At 38.7% G+C, this 18,773-nt stretch overlaps 1 long non-coding RNA gene across 1 annotated transcript; it reads right to left on the bottom strand.

The window, feature by feature from the left end:
• Positions 1-10,786: 10,786 nt before the first annotated feature.
• On the bottom strand, positions 10,787-12,927 carry LOC130567354 (uncharacterized). Its single transcript, XR_008964574.1, has 3 exons — positions 12,856-12,927; positions 12,663-12,755; positions 10,787-11,524 (listed from the first exon to the last, which is right to left on the bottom strand). It is a non-coding gene; the product is annotated as an uncharacterized LOC130567354 (long non-coding RNA).
• Positions 12,928-18,773: the final 5,846 nt, after the last annotated feature.

Raw genomic sequence — 18,773 nt, 5'->3', positions numbered from 1 at the left:
TGCTCCTGTAAAGCTGCTTTGGAACAATGCACATTGTGAAAAGCGCTATATAAATAAAATTGAATTGAATTGAATTACCCTCGCCATGTTCAGGTGTGGCACATAGTTTCTGAATCAGAACCTCATGACCCAAACTTTATTTTGTTGCAATGACATCAACGCGACAAGTTTAATCCAGATATTTTTTTAAAGCTACAATCTGTAATTTTTAATTTAATTTAATAATTCTGTAATCTTACAATTTCTGTTAACATCTCTATTATAAACTTAATAATACATATAAATACAATTGGAATTGTATGTAAAAATTGTTTTGTTTAGTTGTTTCAGTGTAATGTTTTACATTGAACAAACAAATTCTGAAATTGCAAGTTGAGTCAACATAAAAAATTATATTAAAACAACCAAGTTTAACCGTTTTTTTTTTTTTTGCATTTTAGATCTTCCATTCCAGGAAATAGTAGAAGATTCTCATGATCATGATTTCGTATGAAGCATGTCAAAAGTGGACATGTTGCTTTTATCTTAAAGGCCGTAACTGCTGCTTACATTGTAAAAACCTCTATTAATGAACTTGTTTTGTGGGCCGGTACGTGCCGGCACTTCTCTATTTTAATCTTTAGCGTACCTTCACTTTTTCTTGCGTACCTGCACTTCTCACATGTTGCTGGTACTTTGTCACTTCGAGTCAAAGCGTCATTGTATGGGTGATTTATAGTGATCACATCCCGCTACAGGGAGGGAGCACTTATGCTACATTCCAGACAGCTGGGATTTCGGATATTTCCAGCTCAAACCCAAAATTAAATGTCTGGAACGGCACTTGAAGTCGGACATAGGTCCTCTGAACTCTCAGATCGAACAACCCTGGCCTCAGGGAGACGCGTCATTTTAAATCACGCCCAAATTGCTTCCAGTGAGATTAGCACGAACAGAGAAGCTCTTATTGTAGGGAGATGGAAGGGTCTGTAATAGACAGTGTTGGGTGTAACTAGTTACTAAGTAATTAGTTACTGTAATTTAATTACTTTTCACTTGAGAAAGTAAAGTAAGGGATTAATCTTATTTTTTATGTAATATAATTAGTTAATTTTGATGTAATTAAACTAAATACTTTGTGTAATATATGTGTGTGCAATAGTGGAATAACATCAAAATTCAAAGTCTAACTTTAAAATCTGTGCTTTAATGTATAATTCTCACATTTGTAATACTTGGTCAGTAAATAAGAGTACTTTATGTAGTTTATATTATTTAGTGAATTAATTAAAAGAGCCGTTTCATGTCTATCCTTGAATCACTTAACTAATCAAGGTTGATGTAGTATATAGGAAGTACTTAGTAATAAGTAACTAAATACTTTTTGGAGAGAGTAATTTGTACAGTAATCTAATTACACTATTGAATATGTAATTAGTAACTAGTAATTAATTACTTTTTCAGAGTAACTTACCCAACACTGGTAATAGAGCCCTGCACGGGCCTTAGATCCAGGCCCTAGCCCGGCTCTGGCCCGAGACACTCAGGCCCGTGCCCGGCCCTGCCCGACAAGCTTATCAGAATTCTCGAACCGAGCCCGCCTAGAGCCTGATTTTTTAATTTATTTTTAATCCCAATACTACTGTTGCAGCCATTAAAATAGTTCCGTTTTGTTTTTTTAATAGCAAAGTAGTTATATATATATTTTTCCTTTATTAAGTTAATTTAGAAAAAAATTTGGAGCATTTTTTTACTTTGTAAATTAAACTTTTTGTTTTTTAAATAGACGACAAAGCAGCTAGCGGCCGATGGTGAGTTGACTACGTTTGATCAATTTAGTCTATCAAATCAACACGTGGCTTGCCTGCAATAAAATCCAAAGATTCTTTTTAAATAAAGAAAAAACTCAACAATTTAAGCATATCACAATGTTAGTTTAAAGTTTATTATCACCACAACAGTAAAAGGGCACTTTTTTATAAACTGAGGTGCTCGCAACGGCGAACAACGTGCTGAAAACAAACGAAAACGTGTAAAATTGAAACAATTTAAAATAATAATAATAACAACAACATGCAGATTGTCTTACCTTACACTTAGGCAACAATTACCAATGAAAAAAGTCAAATCCCAAACAGAAAATGAGACAGCCTCCTAACACGGGTACAGCCACAAGAACAATCTCTTAAAGAACATTGTGTAGAAAAAAAGCCCAGAAGTTTGCCTTTCCTCTTTGTTTTTCTGTGTTTTAAGTTCGCCATTTGCGATTTTTCTCTTTATGTTCTCCATTGCACGTGAGGTGAATAGTGGACGAGGGAAACCTGTGTGAACGCGTGGGCGCAACTACGCGCAAGCAGAATGTGTAATGTGTGTCAGCGTGATATGTAAACGTGTTCGATGTTTTAAATTTACCATCATCAACTTATTATCGCTTCTTTATTTACTGAATTTCTAATATATATTAGAAATATTAATGAATGTCTAATATATAAAAAGGAGGACAAGCCTAAAACAAAACCCGAAGCCCAGCCCGAAAAAATTGGTCCGAAAAAATTGGCCCGAAGGGCGTAAATAAGTCGGGGCCCATCGGGCCCGGGCTGAAATGCAGGGCTCTAGTCTGTAATACTTCTAGTTGGAGAAAGCATAATGGCAAACAACATCCATTTACATCCCTTAAAAAAGCTAGCCTCTGGTCTCCTTTACTGCGTTTCGCTGGAGACACAATGTTAGCATTAGCCATTACGCTTTTTTGGCTAAAGATTGCAGGCTTTCCATCTATTGTCTTTGGCGCGCGGTGCTACCCAATTTCAACAGATTGACCAAACAGGGTTTACGGAATTCCAGCCAATCACATTACAGAGGCCAAGAAGCATTTCAGCCAATAAAACTAAAGAAGACAGAACGTTCAGCCAATCAAATTGAACAAGACAGTCTGCAGGCGGGCACTAATGACTGACTGTGTAATAAGATGTGAGAAGGCAAACATAACAAAGCCAACGGTTTTACAATAAAAATGACAAATGGTAAGATTTCAGAGATGCAAACAACTTATCTTTTGCGAATTCTGCTGTTTTAAATGAAAAGGTGGTTTGTCACATAATGTTTGTTCGACTTGACATGCCTAAAAACATAACATATACGTTTTTAGCATATTAGGCATGAAATATGACTGAGAGAAGATGATGGATTTAATTAACAGAAGAATTCAATAGACTGCAGAACTATTATCACAGATAATTAAAAAAAATGTTTGGTCAAATTTGTATTTAACATTAAATCAGTTGTTTGGCAAATGGTTCCTTTAGTAAATAAATATGTTGTACCAGCAACGTCCAAACACTGTTTTTCGTTCTAGAAATTTCAAATATGGTAATAATTTGCATATGGCAACGTGCACAAGAGAGCACCGTAACCTTTTGTCCCACTTCAAGGACTGGCTTCTGCTACAGACCCAATGTTTTGACACTTTTCTAAACATGCCAGTGTGTCATACTGTATACTGGAGGCCTGGTTTAGCTTCAGGGAAAACAAATTCATGTTACCATAGTAACACATTCATTTCCAAATGGAAAATTCAGAGAAATATATAATAGATTTAGTTATTGCGTGTGGTTTCACAGTTGAATAAATCAAAATGATAAACGTTTTCACCAGACAAAAAAAGCTAAAGGAAGTGTGCTGTTCAGCGGCATAATTTACTTGTAATAAAATATGCAGAGTAAAGTCAACTTGTCGTTGAATTGTGACACTTGCGGTTTTGTTTCCTTTTAACTGTTAATTGGTTCAGTGTGGTTTCGTAAAAGTACTTTCATATTTCCCATCAAAACAAATCAAAAATATGATAATTGGAGTTAAGATGTTTTCAGGTGGGCTGTATCTTAGACCCCATGAGCAGGTATACACCGAATATTGTAAACTGTTGTCGAATTGCATGCGTTCACATTTTGAAGAATCAGCGGTGCTTATTCTGCGAGCACAGATTCAGTGAGGGTTCACTCATTACCCATGATGGCCTCTTGTTCAATTAAGCACCTCTGCTCAATAAAGCCGCTTGAGTATCTCCCCGTGCCCCACCCTGTCGACTACCGTAATCTTGTTAATTCCCGTCTTCAAACCTTATGTCCAGTCACTCAGCCACTGACGCATGGGTTTGATCGATCCAGCGACTCATGTGGTCAATGTTGCAGCAAACCCCGCTGCCTGGCCAGCCTAATGCAGTCAATAATTGCCTGCGAAATGGCCGCTGCAGTCGAGACAACTTCATCAGCCATGGGACCGAGGGGCTGTAGCGAGGTGAGGTCTGTAGGGATTGAGGAGGTGGAGAGGAGCTGGCACGTTTCTCCAGCATGCTGCAGAACACCATCCGTGCCTCCCAGGGGCCAGGGATTAATGATTTGTGTCTTTCCGCTACAGTGGCACATTGTGCCGGCGCCACAGATAAAAAAAAAACCTCCCCCCAACATCTGGCACCAACCCCGTACTGAATTAGATGGGTTTGCAGTGGCAAGAGAATCTCCTTTTTTGTTTTACCCGCTATACTTCCTTGCCAGGGCTGTGGTTAACCAGGCCACGCTCTGGAAGAGGGCTCTTACCAGGAATGCACTCTGCTTATTTTTTTTGCTGACTGGTTTCACAGACTGCTAGGGTACTATTAAGTGTGCCTACTAAAATTCACAGCAGATGTTGTCAGATGTAGTCAAGCTCCGAAATAAAACGAGAACTTGTAGTCTCATGTTTTCATAATTTATAACATTACATAAATAAATTATCTATTGGTATTCATCAAATGAAAGAAAATACATTTATATACAATCGAGTGATCCTGGCATTTGATTGGACGAGAGGTGCTTCAAGGTCAAAATGAAAATGATACATAAGTATTTTTTAGGTATTTTTGTAATTTACATTTAATGAATACTAAAGCAATTTCATAAAAAATACATGAATTCCAAAAGCAAGTTGTTGCTGTAAAGCATGACTGAGTTTTCAGCGCCACTTCAAAGTCAAATGAAACGTGTCTAGATGTCGCTTTTGTTGCCTGGTTATTCAAGAAGTGTTTAAGGTTACGCTATGGGGCATTTTGTCCTTGTAAAACATATTGATTCATTTCTCAGTTGCTAAGTAACCACAATAATTATATCCTTTAAGCAGACAGCCAATTATTTTCCTGATTTCGTAATGGCATGATGAAGAGGCTTGTTTATGAGTGGTATTACTAAATATAAAAAACGAAGAACAATTAATCACATTGAAAATGCAAAAACTCTTTCAAATGACCGTGAACGCACGTAGGCATGTGCATTTGTTAACAAAGGCTTGTAAGAGTCTGTGTTGCAGACAAACAGAATAGCTTCAGAATGTGAGGGTCAGACTGTAAAATTAATAGAAATGTCGTTAGGTTTTTTTCGTCCTGCCAAAATAGCAGAATGTCTCTGCATGTGCACTGCATTTTACTTCTTATTAACACGTTTTAAACCATCATGGCCATTTTGTTCTAAAAAAATATTTGCCAACTCTGCCTTATTTACTTGACCTTTAACTCATCTAGAGTCATTTACATTTAAGTTCTCGTCTTTTGGAGAAAGGCGTATAAACACATAAGTAGAGATGCTTCACGGATACTGATATCCGATTATTTAGTGCTGTCGATTATTTTAGTAATCGAGTATTCTACTGATTTTTCCATTGATTAATCGGGTATTCGGATAATAAGTACTTTTTCTTTATTAAAGAGCAATACTAAATATACAAGAGAAAATAAGACAGGTCTCTTAAAATGAACAACTAATTTGTTTCCTTTTAGAAAGATTAACATATTTATTGCTGAAATTGCATACATTAATATCTGTGAAAACAAAACCCATTTAGTACATTCCATTGCCATATTACATTCAAAATGCAATATAGGCCTAATACAAATGTATATTCTTATAAATAAGAAACATTAATAAAAATAGAAAGAATAATTTCAAAGGTAAACAACTAACTTCAGCGTATGCATGATGCATTTAGTTTATCTAAATTAGTTTTAATTTCTTTTTTTACTATTAAATGGTAATATATTTGTCCACATAAAAATACAGAGTTAACCGGACTTTTATTTTGGCAGGTCGTCGGAAGACGCTTATTTTTTAGTGTGTTAGCGTCACTCAGTAAAATGTTCTGAAATAAAATCTCAACAACTCTGGAGACTGTAGCTCAGTGGTTAGAGCATGGAGCTAACAATGCCAAGGTCGTGGGTTCGATCCCAGGGGATTGCACATACTTAGAAACAAATGTAAAGGATAATGCAATGTAAGTCGCTTTGGATAGAAGCGTCTGCCATATGCATAAATGAAAATGTAATAATAATGATTTATATAAAAAAATATTATTGAGATACGAGTTTACAGAAGGACGATAGCAATATGGTGTATGACATGTTATGAACAACATGTTATAGTCTGATAGCTGTTGCAAAGAAAAGTGAAAATTCACTAATTTAATGCAAAAATGCTGGAATATGTTTAATTTACTAGAAGTCATGTTTTTGTCTGTCTATTGTCTGTCTGTCATTCATCATTTGTTTATCATTGTTTGTTTAAATGTACTGTATATAAAATGAACATCAAACCTGCCCAACAATTCACAATTTATATCATAAAATTATAAAAAGCTTAATGGTGGAGAATCATTCTATTCTTTAGCGAATATGCTGACTATTTATATTCCCAATGTCTCTGAAATTCACTCAAACCTGCATGTTATACAGAACAAGGCAATAATATAATTTATGGTAATATAGTGCAAAACGCTCATGCCGAGAATAGGGGGGGGTTTGAGGGCCTTCCGCATCGCGAGGAGCGTATGGGATGGGGATGCGGCGCTCCTTGAGCACGAGGTTCGAGGGTGATTAGTCTCCGGTGCATTCCCGTTGATGCGCCGCGTTTGACAGATCTGCACCCGGCACGCTACGAAGGAACGTGCCGCAGATGGCGTAATTAGAGGAAGCTGAGCCAGGGTGTGAAATTTATCTTTGATCAGCACCTTCTCGCCAGATTGTCATCTATGTTAATATGATGATAGCAGAGCAGAGATGGATGGAAACGCCTCGGCAGCCTGAGGTGGGATTGTGTCCCTGCTCATTTTGATCTGATCGTAATTCTTTGTTCTCCACACAGACAAAAAAATAGGGTGATGCATTCAGACCATGAGCTCTCCTTAAAAGCTATAACACTGTCATTACAGACACCTGTGCTTTTGAGGTGGTGCACCGCTTGTAAAGTTGGCTAGAGACAAAGCAAGATATGCTTTAATTCTCTTTTCAGTTCTGCTTGCGGTGTAAACGCCCCGACTCATGCAAATATACTTACCCAGTCAGATATTAAATATATTAATAGCAACAAAGATAATGAAAGTGCCTGCAAGCCAATGTTATTTAAACAGTTTTACAATAGACACAGTGCTGAGACTTGCTTTCACACTAAGTGAAAAAGAAACTAAAGAAAGAATAAGAAGAACACTGTGTTGCTTTGGGATTATTTGCCCGTTTTGGGGGTGTTTATGTTGCAGAGAAAACTGGAAATGATGAGAGCAAAGGGGCTCAGGGAGATGTTTGGCCCCGGGCCCCATTCACTGGCCCATCGGGGAGTTAGGAGGGAGTCTGGGGAGCGGAGGAGAGAATGGTTAGAAGGACCAGGAAATGCAGCTTTAGGGTCCTGTCACAGATGAGGTCCACACTCAGCTTTCATCTGAACGAGCCATTAAGTGTAATGATGTGTAGGTGTAATGGAATGTGCCTGTAACATCTGCGCTGAGCGAGCGAGCGAGAGAAGGAAAGAAGGGACAATGTTAATAGATTTGCAGATACACTCGAGGGAGAACAAAATATATTTTTTTCATTCTTCTGCATTATTGCTCTAAGGTCCATCTGGTGCCTGTGCGTGTGTGTTTTTATACACGTGCAAACGTGTGTGATATTGTGTGTCTGTTGCTGGATTCCATGACTTCTATTGATCTTTACAGATATAGTTTTAGATGTTTTTTGAGTGGTTTTGTCACGACTAGTGGTGAAAGAAGAACCCAAGCGCAGGCAACGGCAGTGAAGGGGTTAACAGAAACGTTTAATAAACAATAACAGAAACAAAACACCCACGAGGGGGTAACAAGGACACGACTAAGGCAAAAACTGAAAACAAAACACTTCCCTCAGTGGGGCAAAAATAAAAGGACAAAATAAAACAACTATGACACAACGTCTACTAACAGGCACACAAGCACAATAAAACAATACAAAGGCACAGCAAAACTCACTAAGAGAGGACTGGGGCACGAACAGACACACAACACGACGTAGTACAATCCACGAGCACAAGACAAAGAAACAAGAGGGTATATATAGGGGAAGACAAACGAGGGATAACGACATGGGACAGGTGTGGGACATTAAACACTCAGGGAAAAATAACGAGGAAACGAGAGGAATAGGGCCAATGACAAGACACTGGAGAGAACGTATATTATAGTCAAACGGACAATAACATGTTTCTCTCCACACATAACCAAAGACTTTGTCATGGCTCTGCTACAGGACCAAGAAAAACATGACTAAGGAAGCAGAGCCATGACAGGTTTGTACTGTACCAAATTTTCTGAAAAAATGAATAATGTAATGTCAAAGTGGATGTGTTTTTAATATTTTTTATTGGTTAAATATTTGTTAAACCCAAAGTCAAACGTAAAGGGAGACCGATATTAATGATATAATGAATTAAAAGTCATGAATTATAGAGATATGGGGTTTCTGCCCGGCAGTGAGGAATATTGGAAAAATACAAGTTATCATGATCAAGTTGTTGTTGATTAATCAAGATTATTCATTGAGAGCTTTTCCACCATCGCACCGAACCGTTCTAAGCAAGGTCTGGAACGGTTACAGTTATGTTTCTAGGTGAGACTGGTTCAACACGGCATGATTACAAACTGTTCTCGGCTCTGAATTTTCGACACTGTTGTGCTGAATCGTGCTAATAGAATGTGTGCAGAGACGTTATAGCTCAGTCTCTTGTGTTACCAAGGCAGAGTGTGACGCGTTTGTGTTTAAATATTAAAGATTTCCGTTATCAGCCCTGCGGTAGAAAATGAAACAATTTACGTACCGCCTGGCCCAGATCAGCACAGAGTGGAACAATTTAAGTCCGGGTAAAGAGAATTCTGATAATTGTTTCTAAACACATAGATGTTAGAAATGTATTGCTGAAATACATTACAAAGACACAGAAGTATGTAGTACTGAATTGGGGAGTTAAAACATTAAACAGTTTTTCACCCATTCTCTGTTCAGGATTTTTTGGGCGGGGCTAAAACGGGGCATCGATGACTCAATGGAGCGTCCGTGCATGCATGGCCCCTCACCTATCAGGCGTCTGCTCAATCACGAGCTCAGGGGTTGTAAACTCACACGCACACGCTTTCAGGCTCTCTCACTCTACCCAACTAAACAAATCTCACGCCAACTAACAAGCAAATACAGAGTATCTGTTATTTTGACCTTTTTTCCAGTTTTCATTTTTTGCAAATAAATGCAAATAAAACCCGCGGCTGTATATATCACCATCAGCAGTCAGTTCCCTGTGCCGCCGCCTCTTGTTCACGCCCAAACCCCAGACACATGCTCGTTCCCCTCTTTCTCTCTCCTATCTCAAGATGATGTCTCCAAGGTCATGTCTTCTAACCACCCAACTAACTGCCCGCTAGATCCCATCCCCACTCATCTCCTCCAGGCCATCTCTCCATCGGTTGTTCCCGCTCTGACCCACATTATCAACTCGTCTCTCACCACTGGTACATTTCCGACAGTCTTCAAAGAGGCCCGTATTACCCCGCTACTGAAGAAACCCACTCTTAATCCTGCACTGTTAGAGAACTACAGACCGGTATCACTCCTCCCCTTCATTGCTAAAACTCTTGAACGGGTGGTATGTAACCAGCTCTCATCCTTTCTCACCCAGAACAACCTCCTGGACAGCAACCAGTCTGGTTTCAAGAGCGGTCATTCCACTGAGACTGCGCTGCTCTCAGTCATCGAAGCCCTGAGACTGGCAAGAGCCGCCGCTAAGTCATCTGTACTTATCCTACTGGATCTGTCTGCTGCCTTTGACACTGTTAACCACCACATACTCCTGTCGACCCTCAAGGCTATGGGTGTCTCTGGAGTGGTGATACAATGGTTCAGGTCTTACCTCACAGGTAGGTCATTTAGAGTATCCTGGAGAGGAGAGGTCTTTGAATCCCAACATCTCGACACAGGGGTGCCTCAGGGCTCAGTGCTTGGTCCGTTGCTATTTTCTATATACATGACATCCCTAGGCTCTGTCATTCGGAAACATGGCTTTTCGTATCACTGCTATGCAGATGATACACCACTCCACCTGTCATTTCACATGACGATCCGACTGTTTCTGCACGCATTTCAGCATGCCTAGCCGACATCTCACTCTGGATGAACGACCATCACCTGCAGCTGAACCTTGCTAAAACAGAACTGCTTGTAATCCCGGCCGACACAAAGAGTCATCACAACTTCTCCATTCAACTGGGCTCATCAACCATTACATCTTCCAGAACGGCCAGAAACCTGGGAGTGGTGATCGACGATCAGCTTAACTTCACTGATCATGTTGCCAGCACCACCCGGTCCTGTAGATTCATCCTCTACACTGTAAAAAGTAATGAGTTGAGTTTACTTAGAAAACCTGTGGAAACTGATTTCCTCAAAATTTTCAAGTGAATTCATTCATAATTTTTAAGTTGATTAAACTTACAACAACTTTGTATAGTTAACTTCTGTATTTGCCAAAATTACCTGAAAACTTGAGTAAAGGAAACTCAGTAAAACAAGTTCAGCTAACTTACAGATTTAAGTTAAGCTTAACACAGAGAACTTAAATAAAAGAGTTATTTCAACATGTCTACTAGTTGAAATTACTAGAAAAACGTGTGGAAACTGATTACCTTAACTTTCTCAAGCAAGTTGTACTCAAACCTCTAAGTTGTTAATACAAAGACAGACAACAGATCGTTGGCACAACAACAAAGTCATTTATTTCTATAAAACATTAACAAAAATGTTCATTCAAGTCCTTCTGACATCAGTCAACAATTCTGAAATAAATGCACATACTGTATTGCACTCTGGAAAGACAAAAGATCAATGTAACTTCTTCACAAAACGTTAAATGTAGAATTGGAGAAAAGTGACGTTACTGCATTAGAATATGTTTCAGAGATAGTATTTTAAGTTTCAGAGACTTGTGCCCGAGTGACAAAATCACCGCCTGGATGAAATCAAAGTTGTTCTTCATTACTGGAGGGTACACTAAATTCAGAGCATTAAAGAGCCCAAAAAGGAGGCACATGGCTTGGGTAAGATTTCTTCCATTAGACTTGTACCTTCCAAAAAGATGGCAGTGGATGTGGCGTCAAGGTTCAGCGAGTTAGGTATGGTTTCACAGTCCTTAGGGTTCAATGTCAATATGCCGCTTGAATTGCCTTCATCATCATAGTCCTAAAAATGACATAACAAAAATTTAGTCAAAATAATTAACAACATATTTTAAGACAACATATCGTCACTGTCCGACAGAAACCTGGAATCTCCAAACTTGTTCATTTTCATTTTTTTTCCATAAATCATTAGTCATGTTTAACGTCTGCATGTGGGTTTTGCAAATATTTAACCAATATATAAAGTATTTAAAAAAGCTTGTGTTGAAACCTCAAAACTCTGTTGGATGCCTTCTGGCCTGCCCGTGGGCCTGGTGCATGTTAAGGGGTTAAATATACAAAAAGATCATAGAAATTGAAGGCCAGCTATACAAATTAAGCCTCTTCTGAAACTGCTAATTTGACACTTGAAAAGTGATCTAAATGTAGCATTTCTGAAAATAATTGATTAAACGTTTACATTTTGTTCTGCATGATTTCTAGTGGTTTTTAATTCTCCATAACACATTTGACTTCCTTTTCTTTCTTTCTGTCATTTCTAACCTTCTTTTGTCTTACTTTTCTTTTACTTTCTTCCTCTTTTCTGTTCTTTCTTTGACTTATTTTTTCCCATCTTAGTTGTGTCTTTATTCTTTTGTCTAAATTTCTAGCCTCATTCCATCTTTTCTTTAGTCTTCTAAGTTAATTTTCTTAAAGCCTTATCTAATTTTTTTCTTCCCTTCTAAATAATTCATTTATATTTCTCTTTTCTTTTTCCATTCTTTGTTTCTGTGTCCGGAATATTTGGTTCAAGAACTATTTGCATTACTAAAGAAAAGTTCCAGAACGAGTAAATGTGGCTTTTGTTCGTGAACTAAGTTTTCCCTCAATCGCATTCGCACGGCAAAAGGTACTATTTAGTGACGTAAGCGGTCGACAGCGATGTCATTTAAGCGCGTCCGTTGAACAACGACAAACAACCAACAACAGAAAGTTGGCCTGTCAGCGTTGCTTACGTTACGGATCGTTCGCGTCCTGCTGGTTTAGATCCTGCCTAGGAGAAGGAGCTAAAGTGTTTCCTCCAAACTAAAATTCCGGCCGATTCCTGCGGTGCGAACAACAAAAAGAAGGTACTTCCGCCAAATCTTCCCGGAACTATGAAATCGTTCCTGCAGTGCAAAGCCCCATAATACCAGAACAAAACAGACAAAACTACTTACAATACATGTCTTGTAAAAATCAGTGGGGTCTTCTCCAAGGAGGAGTGGAAGGCCATCAAGAACTGCTGTTCGTCTCCCAATGATGTCAGATTTCTGAAAAAATATTTTTAAAATTATTATTTAATAGCATACACACAACACAGAGCAAACAACACTTGCAAATGCAAAGAACTTGGGAGTCTGTGGAGCTTACATTATTTTCAATGTTGAATGTTGAAATTCTGTTGCAGAATCTTCTTAAGTTTAGAGCCAATGTCTCCCCCTTTGGCTCGAGATGTCAACGGTCCAGTTCTAGAAATAATTCGGTTTGTAGGTTTCCAGATATAAGAGTGAACTCTGCCAGAAACTAAAAAAAGTGACAATCAGCAAATTAAGCATTCACTTTTCACTGAAATGTAAAGTATGAATTACATTTTATGCTCTTTTATTTCTATAGAACAAGTTAATGATACAATATGAACCCAATACAATACAAGAATATTTATAACCTGACACTCCATAAAGAGTGCTGGCCACCTTTCCACTGTATCCTTCACAGCAGGTTCCCTCTCCATCAGTTCTTTTCTACTGTAGTGTTTCACATCTGTCGTCAGAATTTTAAAAAAAAACAGGAAAAAATAATTACAATGAATAATTACTTATTAATGGAACAATCATAATTTGTAAATAGCATCACGTGCAAAGTAAGCTGCGTGGTTTTTACATATCAATATTGATGACCCCACACTTACCACGGATTAGGATAGTTTACAAACTGTACATAAAATCAAATATTCGGTGAAAATCGATCGTTGTAATTTAGTTTGTTAGTCACTGGTCTCAAATGGCGGTTAGAGAGTAACGTTAACGTTAAGTTACTAGACGAAAACTAGCGCCTCTTCATCTATCCGCGTAATCTTTTTTACTTAACTTATTATGTATTATATACAATACGCTTAATTAGAATGAGATTCATGAGAAGGTCACCACCATACCTAATTGTGCTGCCAGATCCTGAAGACGTGAAGTTCTTCGTCTCTGCCTCGCTGTCTTCCATCGGCTACGGCGGTTACCTGTGCTAGCATGTGCACTTTCGCTTTGCGCATGCGCACGCGCATAGACTGTGAGATAAAAATGTGTTGAATACGTTACAAAAACAGTACAATACATGAACGCATATTAAGTTCGTTCTATGCTGGAACTTAATGCTGGAACTTAATTACAGAGGCCCTATAAAATTCAAACTTGATACAATGAGGATGACGTATATTGATCATTATGGGCTTGCAATAAGCTTATATCCTATTGGTTTTATTTAAGATAATTTCGTTGTTGGTTGTGAGAAAGACAAGAATCAGAACATACATTGGTGCGCGCAATGTGTGTTTGTGTGTGTTTGTGTGTGTGTGTGTATATTTATTATATATATATATATATATATATTAGTTGTATTCACTATGGAATGTATTATTTTTAATAACACCTTTGGCACCATATTTGGTAAACAGGCCTTTAGTAAACTCACTCGATGCTCTAAAGTACAGTGTACTTAAATTGTTTAGTTTAACTCTTGAATCCACCTAAAAGTTCATTTAACACAACATAATCAAGTAAAGTCAACAAAGTTTACAAAATCAGTTAAATTTACAAGATCCTCTTAAGTATATTCAGTTATTACTTTTTACAGTGTACAATATTTGGAAAATTAGACCTTTCCTATCCGAGCATGCTAAGCAAGTCCTAGTCCAGGCTCTTGTTCTGTCCAGACTGGACTACTGCAATGCGCTACTGGCTGGACTTCCAGCTTGCACAACCAAACCTCTACAGATGATCCAGAATGTGGCGGCAAGAGTAGTCTTAAATGAACCGAAGAGAGCGCACGTCACTCCTCTCTTCACTAAATTACATTGGCTCCCTATAGTCGCTCGAATCAAATTCAAGACTCTACTCCTGGCCTACAAGACCACCACTGATTTGGCACCCCCTTACCTTCACTCGCTAATGCAGACGTGTATACCAGCCAGATCCCTATGCTCTGCAAACGAACGACGTCTTGTGGTGCCATCCCTGTCAAGACAGAACCACGGGAGACCCAAGTGCGGGGGAAAAAACAGAGTCTTTATTTGTCACAGGTGTAGGCAAGGGAAAATATAAATACAGGTCGCGAACTTCTCCCTCCAAGGAAGCAGAGAGACTGAACGGAGAGTCGAGGATGGGCTGCCGGTGCTGAGATGGGCGGAAGCGCCTGGTGGCCTCACTCGACTCAGAGTCCACGTAGCCTGGGAGGTGAGAAGCAGCGCCTGGAGAAGTAGTCGGTTAGTTCTCTCAAGAAGACCGCTGACTGTGATGACCACTGACCGGAGCGCTGATGCAAACTGCTGAGGAAGACAGATCAGAAGGAGAAGCGAAAAGAACAAGGAAGGTGAATATAAATACCAGGAAGCAAGACTTGACTTTGGCTAAGGTGGAAACTCTCCAGTGAGAAAACACAAAACGAGGAACTTCTTCAGGAGAGCCGCAGCAACCCCTGGGGCAGTCTGGGCAGACAAAATCTACAACGAACAGACACTGGACAACAAACACAGAGGGAATTATAAAGAGAACGTAACGAGGAGATCATAATCAGGTGTGGAGTAATTAAGGGAACGATGAAATCTAACGAGTGAAGAGCCAACAGGCGTGTGAGCACGGAGTGGAAAAACACCAGTGCAAGAGAAGTCATAAGAAAACACGAGGGTGGGGCAAATGACGCAGACACAAGCACGAGGCCGGCCGAAGCTCGGTGACAGCCATGTGCTCGACAAAAAACAAAACAATCCCCGTGCCAGATGATGACCCGACCAAACCGTAACAATCCCAAAAAGGTAAAAAATCTCTCTCACGTACCTTCTCGGGATCGGTTCAACATTTATGGAATGATCTGCCCGCTGCTAGAAGATCAGCAGATTCTGTAGCCATCTTTAAGAATCATCTGAAAAAACATCTCTTCCGTCAACACCTGACTGATCAGTTCTGACTTCTATTTCTTTTCTGCTCTTTCAAAAAAAATAAAAAACACATTAGCTCTGTATACTGTGGTAGGCTATATGAGACCAGTTTTCTTTTATTGCACCTATGCTTTTTGTTGTCCTTATGTTGTTCCAATTGCTTCCATTGTTTCCCTCATCTGTAAGTCGCTTTGGATAAAAGCGTCTGCTAAATGACTAAATGTAAATGTTAATATCAATACATATATTCCTGAGTTATGCCAGGGAGCAGTAAAATGTCTCGTCCACTCCTCAATGTTACCTGATGAAGTAAATGTGGCGATACTGAAGCGCATTGACAGCTTGTTTAATGGCTCATAGTTTTTGTGAATACTCTGCATATATAAATCCAGCCTGCTCCCCGGTGTGTGTGTGCGCTCACATGACCCCACTCATCATTGAGAAACTGGGCCGCAGCCAAAACGCCCACCCCAGAGCCTGCTCATAATAAGTAATAATGTGATATTTGCTTTCATGCCTTAAGCGGGTGGAATGTTTGGACCTCCCATTTAGACACAACAGGAATTTGGCACTAAATGTGCACAGGTGCACTGAGAGCGAGAGAGGGAAAAAATCCATTTCAACATCTGTGTCAGTGGCTGTTGCTATCTCCCTAAAAACCACGAGAAGATGCTTTAAATAGCTACGAGAGCTGGTGCGTGGCCAAGCGTGCGTGCCCTGATCGGAGAGGTTTAACATGAGGAGGATTATACTGTATTTACAGTTACTAGATTATGTTTAGGGGGGCTTTAGGACTGCATATTCACCCTCGAAAATCTTGGAATACCTCGTATGTCAACGTACTTAACGTCGCCTACAGTAAGATATCTGCGTTTTTAAAGCTAAATCCTTCGCTTCAACAGCCATTTACTGTAAGTGTTATCCATAGAGGGACAATGTTGGGAAAGCAGGATATTCTAAGTTTTGTCTATACTCTGAACATGCTCCATTACAGTAAAATCACAAAATAAAATGCAAACTAATGTCCTATTGCGCTAATATAGAATATATAACCACAAAACATTCAATTGTAATTTAATTAAAACATTGTCAGCAAGATTCAATATTTGTCTGATCCATGTGAGCTCGAACTCCGATACGAGCTTAATTTCATCTGAAACTAAATCCTGGATTCACCTGTGATATTTGCTCTCTGTTATCTTCCCCCCTCTTTCCCTGTATATATTTTCTTCTCCCATGCGGCTGGATTGCAGCTGAATCTAGGCTGAAATGTTTTAGACTGCTCTCTCTCTCTCTCTCTGCGGATGTCTCTCCGTGAAGGTCCATATGCTCTGCAGCTGGTGTATAAGCATGTGTGCTTGGTGTGTGAATCAGTAAACTGTGCTTTGTACAGAATGGGTAGACATTATGTGTCATCACGGTTTTCAGACATACAGCGACGTTTCCTTGGCATTTAAGTGTTTGACAATCTTTTGCACAAGGCTCCTGGCATGAATGCCAGCTAGACTGTTCTCTTTGCCGATTAATGCCTTTACCTTAAGTGCAGATGTATGCCGTTGAAGATTTATTCATTTACTTAGCTGTGTTTTCGGTGTGATCTTATTCGTTTTTGTTGGTATTTGTATGTGAAGTGTGCTTCTTGCACACATGCACTTTTATACATTTGGCATTGAAACATGCTGTACAAAATCAGTGTATTGCTACACACACGATTTGTTTTCAACCTAGCGTTGGGTCAAAAAGGGACAAATCCAATCACTGGGTTAAATTATGACAGAAAGGCTTATATTTGACCGACAATGGGTTAAAACAACCCAGTATTTTGGGTTGAAGCAACCCAGCATAGGTTATTGTGCAACCCAACGGTAGGGTTTGACCCTTTTTGACCCAACACCTTAAAAATATGTGACCAGATTGCAAAAATATGTGAAGGCTCTGTAAAATAAAACCGTAAAATTACAATCTTAACATAAAACCATTTACATCGAAGCATGTCGCGACATACAATTTTGTGTGATTTTAACTAAATTTAACCATACAACGTGTGGATGATTTATTATTCTTTTCTGGAGTTTGTTCATAATAAATGGACTAAATATTTGATTGTAAAGGTTTTATATAGGTGTTTTGTGGGGTTTTATCTATAAAGATGTCTGTCAATCTTTTACTAGGTGGATGACTTTGGGCTTTGTGCAAACGTGACTAGTCCAGAAGAACTACATTGCACATTTTTTATTGCTAAAATTGTAATGTGTTAAATGGCTATAATTTGATAAGTGATGTTATGTTTATTCCCATGCTGTTAAATCGCCCTATAAACTTCCGTTAACATTTGTTGTTTGTTCTTACTAAATAATCTTCTGTGCTCATTCAACACCATGTTCTATGAATAAATTTTGTATTAAACCAAGAATATTTCTTTAATATCAAGTGTGAGAAATGTTTACCTTTTTTATTCTCACCGCCTTCTTTTCTGTTAACATCCTCACATTTGCCCAGATGTATCAGACTGCTTATCGGTCATACCATTCAATAGACCAAGTTAAAAAAAGACCACAGCTAAAATGGTTTCGCGGAGGCAATGTTATGCATTCCATTTCTTCCATCAAGACTGCTTATTATTCAGCTTTCTGGCTAAGTGGCTGCCGTTCTAAAAGGCACCTTACACAGCCGTTAGCCCATCTTTAAATGTAATGTATTGCTGTAGAATGTATCAGCCAATCAGAGAAGAGCCCTCATGCTCCTCGTAGAAGGGTGTGATTTTTGAGTCGAAAATTGTGGCCTGTCAGTAAAAAAAAGACTTTGCCGGGCTGCGTTTTTGATTTGAAGCGTTTGTGCCTTCACTGCAAAGGAGGCAGAAAAAACATTGTGCTTTTCCTTCCGTTATTACCATACTGCAGCTTTTCAATGAGAGATGTTTAAAATCTAAAGGCAAAAATCATAGCTTAATCTGAATAAATCTATCAAAAGAATAGCTGTTTGCTAAATTGTTGTAAAAGCATAAAACCTGTTTTTTAATCTAATAATACTAGACTACACCATACATTGTGAGAATTTATATCTTAATATAATGTATGTCCAGAAACCAGATAATTTGTGCATTTTTTATATATAAATCTTCACATTTCATTCATCGTTGGTGTTA

The sequence above is a fragment of the Triplophysa rosa genome, linkage group LG16 (assembly GCF_024868665.1).
Source record: "Triplophysa rosa linkage group LG16, Trosa_1v2, whole genome shotgun sequence".
NCBI classification, from domain to species: domain Eukaryota; kingdom Metazoa; phylum Chordata; class Actinopteri; order Cypriniformes; family Nemacheilidae; genus Triplophysa; species Triplophysa rosa.
The sequence above is the reverse complement of the archived record's forward strand: the minus strand, read 5'-3'. Positions and strand labels throughout refer to the sequence as shown.